Source organism: Anoplophora glabripennis, unplaced genomic scaffold (genome assembly GCF_000390285.2).
Source record: "Anoplophora glabripennis isolate ALB-LARVAE unplaced genomic scaffold, Agla_2.0 scaffold9, whole genome shotgun sequence".
Classification (NCBI taxonomy): domain Eukaryota; kingdom Metazoa; phylum Arthropoda; class Insecta; order Coleoptera; family Cerambycidae; genus Anoplophora; species Anoplophora glabripennis.
Genome location: NW_019416258.1, coordinates 1,602,149 through 1,617,259, shown reverse-complemented (window position 1 = coordinate 1,617,259; position 15,111 = coordinate 1,602,149). Strand labels below are relative to the sequence as shown.

Sequence of the window (15,111 nt, the reverse complement as noted above, 5' to 3'; positions counted from 1 at the left end):
CAGCCAGGACAAAAGGAGGTCCCACAAAGCGCCTACACCGGCCGCATTTGCGGTCGGGGTAGACGACGGATGGGGCCCACCTACGAAGGCTGTCCAGGCCTACACGAGATGAGGCAGGATAAAGAGGGATAATCCCCCTCGATCCCAAATCATTGAGGCCAATTTCTAGCCATGGAATAATGGCGGCGAATTATTATAATAAGAAAATATCAGTTTTTTTTTAATATCTATTTTTCTTAGTTTGTACGTTTGCATTGAAAAAATCCCCAAAAATTGGGAAGTTGTATTTTTGCTTTTCTTTAAGGAACTCGTTATGTGTGCATTTTGACCCCTATTTTCCGCATCCGTATAAGACTGGCTACATATTTTCACCCTGTATAATATGAGAATTTTGGTTAGAACACACTGCTGCTATAAATCTGTATCAGGTTTCTCATCTACATGCTCTCTCCAGAGGTTAGGGTAAAATATTAAAATAATACGTGACTATACACAAAGCGTTATTCACTCATTATAACTTACATCGAGCTGTAAAATTTTATGAGTCCAATGAAAGTTAAACGGTACCGTAACGAATCGCAGCTTGCTTGTTGTGCATGCCAACTCGAAATATAAAAAAAAAATAAGAATATTTCCGGCTATATACGAGTATAATAAGTTCATTTACCTGAACAGGCGATTTACCTTCCCATTTTTCGCGATGACGTTCTTTATCATTTGATTTATTTTATTTTGAAAACCTAAGAGTGCTTTGAGAACATCAAGCCTAATGTATTTTGCATTCCACAGCGATGATTTTGATGTTTCATTTGTTTAGAAGCAGACGTAAATGATGTTTATAGAATTAATTAGTTTAAAAGCTTGCACTGGTTCTAAGGATGATTGGCAGTGGTCTAGTTCGTCTATTTTGGTTACCAATAAAATTGTTGATTTATGACCGTCCTAAAATTAAATGACAAAGCCTATTTTACGTCGACGGCACAGGTATGTCGGCTTGATATGCCGTAAATTGTCGAGCTGTAAAATTGTCTTTATTCCCCATCTTGAGTGCGGGTATTATGGCTTTCGAGGATATGACCATTACCATATGTTTTATGGCGGACAGTCCTCAAGTCGCTAAAATTCTATATAAAATAAATTGCGTACTCCTGTCTTTGCGAACGCGGAAGGTAGGACAAAGGCAGTAAGCACCTCGTTGGTATAAATAAGTTCTTTTTCTCCTTTTTTATGTCAGAATCCTATACGGAGGCTGTTGGAAGAGGCATACTATCGTTAAAGATAACTATGGATCACTTGTAACCAGTGGCTGCTCTTGACTTCCGTACCAGGGATAGCGGAAAACATTTAGGTATAAAGTATTGAAAAAAATATATATATAATCGGACAGTTTTATTTTAAGTACTATTGAAATATAGGGAAAATGTTTCAACATTATTTTTTATAGTGAAAGTCCATTCTTCTGCTTTTGTCCGAAATAAACTTTTCAATTACTTTTCCATTAAAGTTTGGTATTTCTCGCACCATTGATTTTTCAATAGATAGCATTGCTGTTAGTCTGTCTTTAGAATCAATTTAAACTTTTACAGTCTTTTAAAAAACGCACAAGCAATACGTAAGTAGCAAAATGATATACTAAATCACGTTTAATAAGAAAAAAAAAGCGTGAATAGCTACTATTTCGTTACGGTCAGACTAAACAGAGCTCAAACTGCATAGTAAATATGCGCTACTAGACCAGGGCACATCTGTCGAAATATCCCACTTCTTGGATGTACGAGGGGGCAAGCTACTTTTTTCTGGATTACCTTCAGTATAACTCACATAATAAAAGTGTAGATCCCTAGATCTGGGCGAGGTCCGGAACATTTTCAAAATATTTAAAAAATTTAGTTTTTTACTTATATCTTGGAAGAATATTGAAGAAAAAAATTGTTAGAATTGAATTTTGCACAATATACTGAAAGCTAAAATTATTTAAATTTATTACCGATGTTGCAAAATAGCAATAATTGATGGAAAAAAGACAAAATAATCAATTTTTTTGGATAATTTTGTAAAAATATTTTAATTGCTCCGAGGGTATTCTAACTTTGGTAAAACAAACTTTAGAGTATAATAAAACAACACACCCAATTTCATTAAAATCTGTTCTATAGTTTTCGCAAAATAATTTTTTGAAAAAAATTTTGAAAAAAAATTTTCGAATTTACAAAATGTTGCACAGCCTCAAATAAAGAATCTAGACTTTGTTTTTTATTTTTAAGCAATTAAATTACATTTATCAATTTGCAATTTAGCTTTTTTCAAAAATTATAATTTTAAAGTACTCGGTAAGACGCTTCTTTTTTTTAAAAAAAAGTTAAATTCCGTTTATTGGTTATCGAGATATAAACGGTCAAAGTTTATCGGCATTTACCGTTAATTTATAAACAATTTAGCAATAATCTTTGATCCAGTGGCTTCGTCTTTCCCAATTCTAAGCTGGAAAAAATTTTCATATCCAAAGTTATCGGCAACATAGATAAATCAGCACGAAAAGTGGGGGAGGGGGCTTTCGCTCCGAGACTGAATTCTGAGATTAAAATGCGAAGGTACGAAAAAAATTGCATTATCTCGGCTTCTAATGGACCAATTTCGATCTTTTTTTTTAGTCGTAATGCCTGTCTAATTTGCATATATTTTGTTATAAACAATGTTTATTATTTATGCATTAAATATACTGTATATTTTACCCTATGCTACTGCATTTTTTCAATGAAAAAAATTGTTTATGTATGTTCAACACTCTGAATATGAATGTATTTAGTTATAATTATTACAATTATTTAAATAATTTTTGTTTAAACAAATTAAAAAAAAATTATTTGAAAATTAATTTTTTTGTTAAATACAGTCAAAATTAAGAAAAAATAGTATTTTAAAATTATAATTTTTGAAAAACATTAAATTGAAAGTTGATAAATGTAATCTAATTGTTTAAAAATAAAAAAATAGTGTTAACTTTAAAAATTTCCGATTTCAATTTTCCAAAAACCATTTGAAAGGTTGAGCGGTCTTTTCTATGTGAAAAAATTTTCAAGTATCTAGATGCTTTATTTGAGGCTGTGCAACATTTTGAAAATTCGAAAATATTTTTTCAAAAAATTATTTTGCGAAAACTATTGAACCGATTTTAATGAAATTTGGTATGTTGTTTTATTATACTCTAAAGTTTTTTTTACCAAACTTAGTATGCCTTCAGAATAATTAAAATATTTTAAAAAAAATTATCCAAAAAACTTATTATTTTGCCTTTTTTTTTCATCAATTATTGCTATTTTGCAATATCGGTAATAAATTTAAACATTTTTAACTTACAGTATATTGTGCAAAATTCAATTCTAAAACTTTTTTCCTCTTCAGTATTCTTCCAAAATGCATAGGATCCAAGATATAAGTAAAAAACTCAGATAAAATAGGTATATTTTTTAATTTTTGAAACATTTTTGCAATTTTGAAAATGTTCATTACCTCGCCGAGATCTAGGGATTTACACGTTTATTATGTTAGTTGTACTGAAGGTAATCTAGAAAAAATTTGCTTGCCCCCTCTCACATCCACCTGAAAACAGATCCGCCACCACTGTAAACACTTTACATAGGTAGGAGCGAGCTACGCGGAGCCCTCATATTCGGAGTTAAATCAAGTTAAATTGACTGCACATTACAAATTTAACGTTTCCTTTTTAATGTGCTTCATAAGGCTTATCTATTTAATCAATTATCCAGATAACATTGTAAACTAAATTTTAAATTAATTTATTTTTACTATGAAAATTTCCAGGAGGGGCGTCGCTCCAGAACCGCCGCACTAGCCGCTACTGCTTATACCTTCATCAACCTCGCGCTTGTTTTCCAAACTACTTAAGATAATAATATTTACCTATAAAAAATAATATCGAAGTTTGTATAAACATCTCGTCTTCGTGAATTATGACAGAGTGCTTCCACATGACATTGCTATTAATTTTGCCTGCACTGACATTCCATTTTTTACGGAGACAGATTGCAGATGTCATTGCAGTCAGTTGCATTTGATGCATCTAATGTATGTCAGTTGCGTAGCACATATTGAATGTCCAATCAATCACCTCAAATTCCATTAGATTTTAATAATGTAAGTAATCCATTTCTTTTATAACATATACAGGGTGTAACGGGACGTCGCTACCAACTTTAGGAAAGTTTGAATAAATCTACCCAGTGGTGCTGGGCTTAGAAGGGCTTTGACAAATTTCAACTGTCAAGTAATAATATTCGATGTTGAATAGATTTTTTCTTGACAAAGTATATATGATTGCGCGTTAATTTCCAATGTAAAATGTTATGCTGTAAATAGAAATATGTCTATAATTACAAATATTTGAAATAGACGAACATTAATAATAAAAGAAAAATGTTTTATGTCATTCTCACTAAATAGATTCCTAACAACAAGCCCGTGTACAGTTTAATCCGAAACGTACGAAGCTTGCCATTACAAATGAATAATTAAATGTACACACCTCTATTATAAATGATATACCACAATATCGCTGAAAGATAAATGAATTTTTCCAGGGAATCGATTTAGCTAAGGTCAAGGCTCGCTCGTTATAATATTTTCATTTTGATAGATCTATGTCGCCAGGACGGGGCATGTTAGGGGTCCCTTTTGGTTATATAATTGTTAGACGAAATGGCGCAGGTTCTATTGACATGCTTGTGTTAGGTTTTGTCGTCGTACACACAACTCCCTGAGGTCTGTGGCTAGCCGACGGCGTTGCTCTGGCTTTTCTGATCCTCACAATTCGAAACTTGCGTAAAAATGTTAACTATCTCTCTCGATTGGTTTCTCGGCTGTTTCTGGTTGTCGTTCGTCGTGTCAAAGGAGTGTGGGGCGGCGTTTGTACCTTCTATAGCCGTATCCCAAAATAATAGGCAGCGATTTTATCTTTATAAAATTGTGTGTGCCGCATTCTTCCAGAGCAGTCGATATTGCATAATTTTAGGATATTCTTCCGCTGCAGCAAATTCTAGACATTCATTGGTGTTTGGTGCGTGACGTCAATTGGGTTTCGTTTGGCGTGCACCAGATATTCTTCTGCTGCGGCAAATTCTAGACTTTCATTGGTGTTTGGTGCGTGACGTCAATTGGGTTGCGTTTATTCGGTTCCGGGCAATTCGCTCGGCACAGGCAAATAGGCGTGATTTTTATAGTGGATTTACACACATTTCACAACATTGCCCTAATTCGACCTTGTATCTTTTAAAATAACAGCGCTCCGAATAATATAAGTAAAGTAATAACAATGGCAGAAAAGTCACATATCTAAACAAGTTGAAAAAGGAAGTTTATTTTTCCCTTCAGGCATGTCCTAAAAAAAATTGTACACACCTAAAAGCAAACATCCTGTATAGTATTACTGTTATCGATCTGTGAATGAATAATACAGTTTTATCGGGATTTTCCCTGTGTTATATCTATTTAAAGCACAATGCGGCTCTTACGGCTGACATTTAACGAACCAAAAGTATGCCAAATATCAGGGGTCCAAGGAATATTAAAAAATGTTAAGTGAATCAGGTCCCTCCCAGTGGCAGCAATTTCCGATTTTCGTTACTAGGCCTCACCCAGGAACATTAAATTTAGAAAATAGTAAATATATCGATTTCGAGCTACGATGGAATTATGAATATCCCACGGCGATAAGAAGATATATTTTTGCCACTGTTGTAAATATTAAAGTCAAATAAAGGCGAGGTGAAGCGTTCAAATTAGTCGACGAGACGGAACCCGTTCGGGGATGGGCAAGGTGGATCAAGAGCGTTTAAATTATTTTTGTACGCCATAGGGGTTCGTTCACCACATGCATCGTTTAAGTTTAATCCCAGCTACATGCAAGCACGGCTTTCGTAAGGGTATAAAAAGGTCAGACAGTGGATTTTTTATTCGCAGTGTACGCTATCCCACCAAATTCGTATGTCTACAGGAACTGGGGCGATCGTACTGTTTATTTAAAACTCGTCCTTACTTTACCCCATTTAAAAATAAAGTTAATAAAGTCGTATATAAATGTATGTAATTATTTAATCAAGGCTTAATAAAGAAAAATCTTAAAACCCCTTTGCATTTCGTGGGCTAGGAGTTTACGCTCAATATTTTAGAGGACTAAAGTGTCACTTTTAGTCCAAGAGAAATTAAGTTAGACATTATCTCAAACTAATACATATAATAATTCAAATAAACTGTTAACTTTGATTATTTTAGGCAACGGAGTGCAATGATAGCGTATCTACTTCTGAACTAAAGTGCCTTGTAGTTGGATTAAAAGATGCACTTTAGTCCCTTACTATATATTGTTTTGCACCTCGAAGATTCAAAATGCTATTTTAATCGATATTAAACAGACTTCGCCTTCGGAATTAAAATATGCACTTTAGTCCCTTAGTATATACAAAACCATGTTTTTAATGCAACTACGATAGATTTCATACTGCTATAGTCATTCATACCAAACTTATATTTACTAAAGGAATTGTAATAGTTACCGTGGTTATTTAGCAACAGCTAAAATGTACTAAGATTTAGTCCCAGAATAATAAAATATACCAGGAAACTAAAGCGCTTTCTTTCACTACTTCAACTATTCATTTGGTTATTTCAGGTCACGAAGTGCAAAAATGTGCTTCTGAACTAAAGTGCCTTGTAATTGGATTAAAAGATGCACTTTAGTCCTTTGGTATACGAGTAATACAATATTTTGCACTTCGAAGATACAAATGCTGTTTTAATCTCTATTAATTAATAGGGTTTCGCCTTCAGAATTAAAGGATACACTTTAGTCCTTTGATATGTACAACACCAAAGAAATATATTAATTATTTTTGGATTGAAAGATGCACTTTAGTCCTTTGGTATACGAGTAATACAGTATACAGTACACTTGAAGATTCAAAATACTATTTTAATCGATATTAATTGGACTTTGCTTTTCGAATTACAATACGCACTTTTGTCCCTTAGTATATGCAAAACCATGTTTTTAATGCAACTCTGATAGTAATTTTATACAGGTTTAGTCATTCATGGCACTAAGTGCAATACATTACCAAACTTATATTCACTAAAGGAATTGTAATAGTTGCCATGGGTATTTAGCAACAGCTAAAGTGTACTAAGATTTAATCCCAAAATAATAAAAAATACCAGGGAACTAAAGTGCTTTCTTGAACTACTTCAACCATTCATTTGGTTATTTCAGGCCACAAAGTCCAAAAGTGTTCTTTTGAATTAAAGTGCCTTGTAATTGGATTAAAAGATGCACTTTAGTACTTTGGCATACGAATAATACATTATTTTGCACTTCGAAGATTCAAAATACTATTTTAATCGATATTAATTGGACTTTGCTTTTGGAATTAAAATACGCACTTTAGCCACGGAGTATATACAAAACCATGTTTTTAATGCAAACACGATAGTAATTTTATATAGGTTTAGTCATTCATGACACTAAGTGCAATACATTACCAAACTTATTATTTATTACTAAAGCAATTATGACAGTTACCATGGTAATTCTACAACAGCTAGAGTGTACTAAAATTTAATCCCAGAATAATAAAAAATACCAGGGAACTAAAGTGCTTTCCTTCACTAATTCAACCAATCATTTGGTTATTTCAGGCCACAAAGTGCAAAAATGTGCTTGTGAACTAAAGTGCCTTGTAATTAGATTAAAAGATGCACTTTAGTCCTTTGGTATACCAGTAATACAGTATTTTGCACTTCGAAGATTCAAATGCTGTTTTAATCTCTATTAATAGGGTTCCGCCTTCAGAATTAGAGGATACACTTTAGTCCTTTAATATGTACAACACCAAAGAAATATATTAATTATTAAGGAGCTAAAGTGTATCTTTCAATCCCTAGAAAGAACGTCGGTAAATTTGGATCTAAAGTGTACTAAAGTGGACTAAAGTGCATTATGTATTAGAAGTACTATTTTAGTCTCTATAGCTTCTGATTCATCAAAGATTAATTTTTTAAAGGTTCTAGGAAGACTAGAATGTATACTATTGGAATTCGGTCGGTTACCATTTAACAACAGCTAAAGTGTACTAAAATTTAATCACAGAAGGAAGAAATATATCAGAGGACTAAAGTGTATTTTTGCACTACTTGGATTTAAAGTACTGGTTTCAGTCCCTAATTTTAATAAAGTATTACTTTTACTCGCTCACAAATTAAATATTATAATAATTAGTATTTGATTACGTCTCGTATAAAAACTCGAGATTAGAAGGAACAATTTAGTCCTTCGATATATGATATATCAAGCAATTTATCGGATGATATACGCTTTAGTGTATTAATATCTGATATAAATACTAATCAAATAAAAATCTATTGTGAACCGAGTTATGAACCTATCTCCACATAAATAGTACAACAAAATGATTTCTACAGGATTCCATATTTCTTTATGTTTGTACGCAAATCTCTTCCGCATAGTTTGAGCGACTAGGTAAGCGTTATGTTGATGTACTAACTGATTGTAGTAAAACATAGAGACCTTCGGCGACGCTTAGTGCCGATTTACATTTAGATCTATTTAAACTACATCACGGGACTCCTTGGTTGCAATAAACAACTGATTCAACTTGTAGTAACACATTATGTAGGTCAGGACAGAACCAAAACTATTTATATACAAATTTGCATCTGTAGCTAGTGGCTTTAGCGACGGGGAACGGCATATTTTATATGAAAAGTCGAGTGGGTACGAGTCTGGCGAGCTAGGAGATGAAATAAAGCAATTAATATTAATATTAATAATATCTTGAAGTAGTGCTTCTACATTTGACGCTAATTTTTGTTTTCGAAATATGCTCAAAATGTGAACGTGAGCTGTTATCGAGTGATTAAAATTTTAACTAATAAACGTAATGATTGAATATTTACTAGTTTAATTAAAATGTTTATACAGCGCTATTTTAAGAGCAAAACGTTAAAAGAGCAAGACTTTGGAAAAATTATATTTAGACGTAAAATATGTTCAAGCAGTGAAAGAAAAGGAATGCGAGAAATATGTATACAAATAAAATGCACAATAAACGTATTCGAACGTCTTGGATTATTGTCAAATAGTTGTTTGCGATGTGCCGCGAAGATTATCTACATTTCTGAATTTCTTGCAAAATATATCGAGGGACCTGACACAGCATCTAAAGGCGAACATCAAACGAAGATACGGCAGGAATTCTTTCTCGGGAAATTCTGGTAAATAAAATTATTATAAGTGTTGCAAATATTCTTCCCCACATAAAAGAACTTAATATGAACAAAAGGTCTCATAACATTTTTTATTTGCCATCAATTTTGTTTTAGAAGAGAAACGAATCCGATTTCGGGATTAATTTTATCGCAAAGCCCACTTTGAAACGCTTCAAACTTTTTCTGTTTTAATATGAGGCCAATTTGATATAACCGTTAACGTATAAAACAGAAAAATTTAAAAGAAAAAGCGTTATTCAACTACGTACGTAGTTTATTTTATGTAAACAAGTCGCAAACCATTAAATAGCAGAAACATGTGTTTTAAATTTATTTAATTTGGAAAAATAGTGCAATTTCATGTATGAACGATTTTTTTTTTAGAAAAAATCTTCAAACGCAAAATTTAATGGTGTTATTAGAATAAACTAAATTTAATGTAAGTCTGAGAATCGTAAACAGAAATTCCATTATCTTAGTCAATAAATAAATGTTTTACTTTATAAAACATACTTTATATACTTTTTAATACTTTTTTTTTCAATATACACAAAGCTAAACAATTATTTTATTGTAATATTTACGTAAATAGTATTTTTGAATTTTGATTGAGTGTTTAACATATTTCTATAAATCTTATAATCTATGTCATGGGTCGACATTTGGCATAATGCAATATACAGGATGTTTAGTAAGTCCATGCATTCCTTGCAGGAGGTTATGGTACAAGTGATTTGTGATATATTTCCTTAATATACCATATTCCGAAGACGCTTAGTTTCTGATCTACAGGGTGATAAAGTTATAATAAAAAAATGCAAATTTATAAATATTGCGGAAATCGCTCAGAATATTTTAATGAAATTTTACAAGCTGTGGCAATTAACAACAATACATGTTTTACAATAAAAATATTGTTTTTAGTTTCACCAGTGGCGTGCGCACAGGCATGCCACTGGTGAAAAATGATACGCCACTGATTTCTCTTACAATAAATTATTTTTCAATTCCTTGTTCAATTTGGAAGAGAAAAGGTATCTCGACTGTTTTTCTTATGACGCACCGTTTTCGAGTAAAAAAAATTAAAATCTATTGCATGGCGTAATCCGGTTGCAATAATTTGAAAAATAGCAGAAATTATGCACTCAGCTTTTTTTGTACCAATTTTATTACAAAAAATTATTATTCCTCGCAGTTAACATCAGTCTAAAAAATTTTTATCAGTTTTTAGATTCACTATTCACTATCTAAACAGAAATTAGCAAGTTGGCAGTGCATTCGTTTTTGTTGTTGTTTGACAAAATTAATAATAGCTGTCACTTTGAGTGTTTGAGTGTGAAGCAATTAATCTCAAAGAGAAAAAATTTCACACGGAAAACTTCTTTTGGGGATGTATAAACAATTATTACAAATTACATTTTAGATAAAAAAAATATTAAAATATTTCATCTATATGTATAATTAGTTTTTAGATTTAACCATGTGATGTATCAGAAATAAACATAAAGGAACACTTTTCGTTTAAAATTATTATCTTCATCAATGAATGGAACTAATTTTTGATTGATACAGTGGCGTACTAATTCCTTAGTAAATAATTAAAGCGATTGCTGATATTTCCGCCACTGGCTGTTTGGGGGACATTTTGTTATAGCATATTATGGAAACCTACCCAGGTATAACCTACCAAATTTAATTTTAATTTTTTTGTCAGTTATTTCCCTCTCAAACATAATAGTGTATTTTTTAGGAAATTGGTGTAAACAATTATTAGAAATTATACTTTGAACTAAAAAAAAATGAAATAAAATATTGCATTAAAATACATTAACTTCGATGTGTACAGGGTGATAGATTTAACGAGAGAAATGAGTTTTTCTGGGAAACGGCTGAGAAAAATAAATTACTTTAGAAACTGTCGCATTTCTGATTACTTTTACTTGAAGGTAGGATCAAAATACAGAAATTATCTTTACTACGCTAGGCGTCGCGGCGCTTCAAAAAATTTTTTCCAGCAACGTACATTTTTTAATATGTCACGATAAAGATCCCAAGAACTTTGAATATTTTTCCTATATAACATTTTTTTATGTTCCCATTATTTAAAAAGTTGTTGCAGATTCCCAAATCGTATTTTGTTAATAAGACACCATCATAAAACTATATAAACCTATTAAATGACACTATAATTTAAAAGCTTTACTGTAATTCTCCAATGCAACTAAACAGTGAAAAACAATTGCCAAATTTTTATCTGTTGTGATAGTTTTTGCCACACATTTCTAATAAATGTAGTAAATTCTATTCGTTGAACTTTATTATTTTTTGAATAAATGTGAGCAGGCTAGGCAAAAACAGTATTTGTTTTCATATGACATATGCTCAATGAGAAGTGTCAGAATTTTGAAGATTTTAATAATCATTATAGAGTTTATAGAATTAATTTTTGAAGTGTTGTGGTCGTTCATTAGTAGTAGTTACTGAAAAGTAGCAGTAATAAAATGTTTTCCCATGACGAAAAAGTGGATATGCTGTTAATTTTCGGAGAAGCCCAGAAAAATTCATTACGGGCAAGAAGATTATACGCACTGAGATATCCCGAAAGAAATCTTCCAAATCATCAAATATTTAGCAAATTGTTAAATTTTGTCCTTCAGAATAAGAAATCATTTTTAGTTAACAGGATGAGACAAAAAACAGTAACCGCTGATGAAAATGTGTCAATTATAATAAACTCTTTTGAAAATCATCCTGAAGCATCGATTAAAAAGGTTTCCGAGAGAGTTTTTGACAATGCTATTCAAAGAGTTTTAAAAATTTACAAATTCTACGATTATAAAATACATAGTGTGCATTTCTCAGTTCTTAGTTACTACATTAGATGAGGTTCCTAATTTGTATAACCACATTTTGTGGACAGACGAAAGTCATTTTATCATTTATCATGGCATTCCAAACTGGAAAAATACTCATCATTGGTCGGACGAAAACCCACATAGTATTAGAGAAGTTCAAAGGCAGGGTCACTTTAGTGCCAATGTATGGTGTGGAATTGTAAGGCGCCATGTAATAGGTCCATATTATTATGATGGTGTCTTAACGGGACAAAGGTATTGCAATTTTCTTGCAAATGAAATTCCTATTCTTATAGAAAATGTGCCACTTCAAATTAGGAGACACCTGTGGTTTCAACTGGACGGGGTGCCTTACCATAATGCTGCAGTTGTTCAAAACTATTTAAATTTGCACTTTGAAAATCGAGTCGATAGGTACTAATGGCCTTTTACAATTTTCTCTGAGAGCCCCAGATCTAACCCCTCTTGATTTCTTCTTGTGGGGAGTCCTAAAAACTATCGTGTATAAAACTAAAACAAACAGTATTGAACATTTGAAGCAGAAAATCACTGCTGCTTGTGCTGAACGACGTGGCAATATTGTAAAAAAGTAACATCCAGTGAACTAAGAAAACGTTACGAATTGTGTTTAAATAATAACGGTGCTCACATTGAACAACTATTAAAACATTAAGTATTGTGTTTATTTATTTTTATATTTATTTATTTCAGTTGATATTCTTTATATTGATGTGGTCTGCCTTATATGATAGGTGGTTAATGTAATTGTTGTATACACAGTTGTATTATTAAATTGTTTATAGTGAATACGTTTTTTATTGTAAATAGAACCATAGTTATTGATATATTGAACCAGCAAAAGCATTGAAAAAGATCTATATAGCTGACTACGTCGTTGCAATAATAATTATGAGATAGAGACATTCACTAGAGAATTGCCCGTAACTTTTTAAATATTGGGAACATATATAGGAAAAATATTCAAAATTGTTTGAAGCGCCGCGACGCCTAGCGTCGTAAAGATAATTTCTGTATTTTGACCCTACCTTCAAGTAAAAGTAATCAGAAATGCAATAATTTCTAAAATAATTTATTTTTCTCAGCCGTTTCCCAGAAAAATTCATTTCTCCAGTTAAATCGATCACCCTGTACTTCAACTATTTCTTTCATTAATTTTTTTTGTGGTCAAAAGAGCCTCATCATCATCAAACAGTAATAATGTAGAATATTAATCGCAAATGTTTTATTACAAAAATACAAATCCTACTTAACAGCGGGTTAAATTAACCAATTTTCAGTCGTCTCAATCAATGCACTGAAAAATAAACATGGTTTTGATTCATTACTTGCATTCGGGAAACAAATAATTTATTTTAAAAACATCGTTTAACATCCTGTATAATTCATCGTAGCGACGTAAGTAGGCGTATGTGCTTTCAATGTATTTGTCAGAATCTAGATGGAATTTTATATAGTTTTAAATGAAGGAATAATATTAGATAGACAAATTAGTTTTAAAGTTTTATCGTGCATCCGCGCTGATAAAACTAAAATTGCGGCTTGGCAAAAGGTTTGCGGTTGCGCCCCCATTTCCCCCATTCTTCCCGTGAAGAGTGGGGGTTAACAAACACGTGAAGGATCTCCATGTGCAGGCTAACTCCGCGAAAGGACCTAAATACAGGAATGGGAGCATCGTGGCAATAACGAGGGAATTTAATCAGTCCTGGTTAATTACCTTCAGTCATCTTAAGCCCTTGGAAATGCCCTGGAGCGACCATCTTCACGTCAGGCACTGAGTCCGTCGACATAACCAATCTAGTGTGTTCGTATCACCGATTCTGATATGTGAGTCGTCGTTGCGTCCCGACGCACCACCTTACGCTCTTCTGCGATTCTCGAAACACACTACACGCCGCACGACGCCGACTGCGCGACGGCGACGTCCTCTCGCGCCGCCTCACAACGCGCCACGCAGTGGCGCTCGTACGGCATCGAGCTCGCCCCACCCGAAGCTATGAAGATGTTAGTTACTTCCCCGCGCTAGCTTTTTAAACACACACTAGCCACGGTAATGTGAGGCCCGACTTGTTGGCCAGACAAGGCTCAAGCAGACAATTTATGGGGATTTGTCGGCAATTGGATCGAAGAACGATCGACGGAAGAATGTTCAGGCGGACTTGGTTGATGCAAGTCGGAAAATCGTCGTCCTAGGCAGAGGAAACGTTACGGAATCGCTCCAGAACTAGTCCTGCACAACCACAGCAGGGTTGAGCCGAGCGCCAATGTGTACAGAACGAAATAGTGACATAAATACAGTGTGAATCAGAGCTTATTCATATAGTTTTTTTAATGTACAGGGGAATCTTACAAATACAACTTTGTAAAAATATACGAATTTAAAAATACACTTCTGCACGGCACTGGAAACTTGTCCACTGTAAAACCTGACCTTACGCAAGGCAAAGCATGCAGTCGGCATAAAATTAATTTGTGGTTTTAATTAATAAAATAATTTAACGCACCTGATAACTATTCAAAATTTTGTTCAACGATGTCTTACCCAGTTTCTACGAACTAACACAAATGTTGTCTTGCTTCACCATAACACAAATGTTGTCTTGTGTCATAAATTAAAACTATATCCATTAATTCCGAGTTACTATACACGTAAGCCATTTTTGACACTTGAAAAACTAATGTAAACACTATCGCAACAACATTAATGCTATAATCGGATTTCAGTATTTAGAATCGCCTAGGGTCACGTGAAGAGAGCGCATTGGGTACAGCGCACAACGCGAATGACGCTAGAGACTACAGTAGCCCATCGATGTAAGGGCTGCAAATACTACAACTTCAATAATTAATTTTTTTCTTGGAAGCTATAAGGATTTTACAATTTTTTTTACGATATTGGCTCCATTTTTCATGACCAATCTATTCCCAATTTTTTTGGATG

The 15,111-nt window shown here is 32.9% G+C and overlaps 1 protein-coding gene across 1 annotated transcript in view; it reads right to left on the bottom strand.

Moving 5' to 3' along the window:
- The window catches only part of LOC108908861 (small conductance calcium-activated potassium channel protein), a 221,527-nt gene extending 207,571 nt beyond the window's left edge, over positions 1-13,956 (bottom strand). Inside the window, exon 1 of the mRNA XM_018713016.1 lies at positions 13,888-13,956. The gene's annotated coding sequence lies outside the window, so the exon portion shown is untranslated. The remainder of the gene's footprint in view (positions 1-13,887) is intronic.
- Between the last annotated feature and the right edge of the window lie 1,155 nt (positions 13,957-15,111).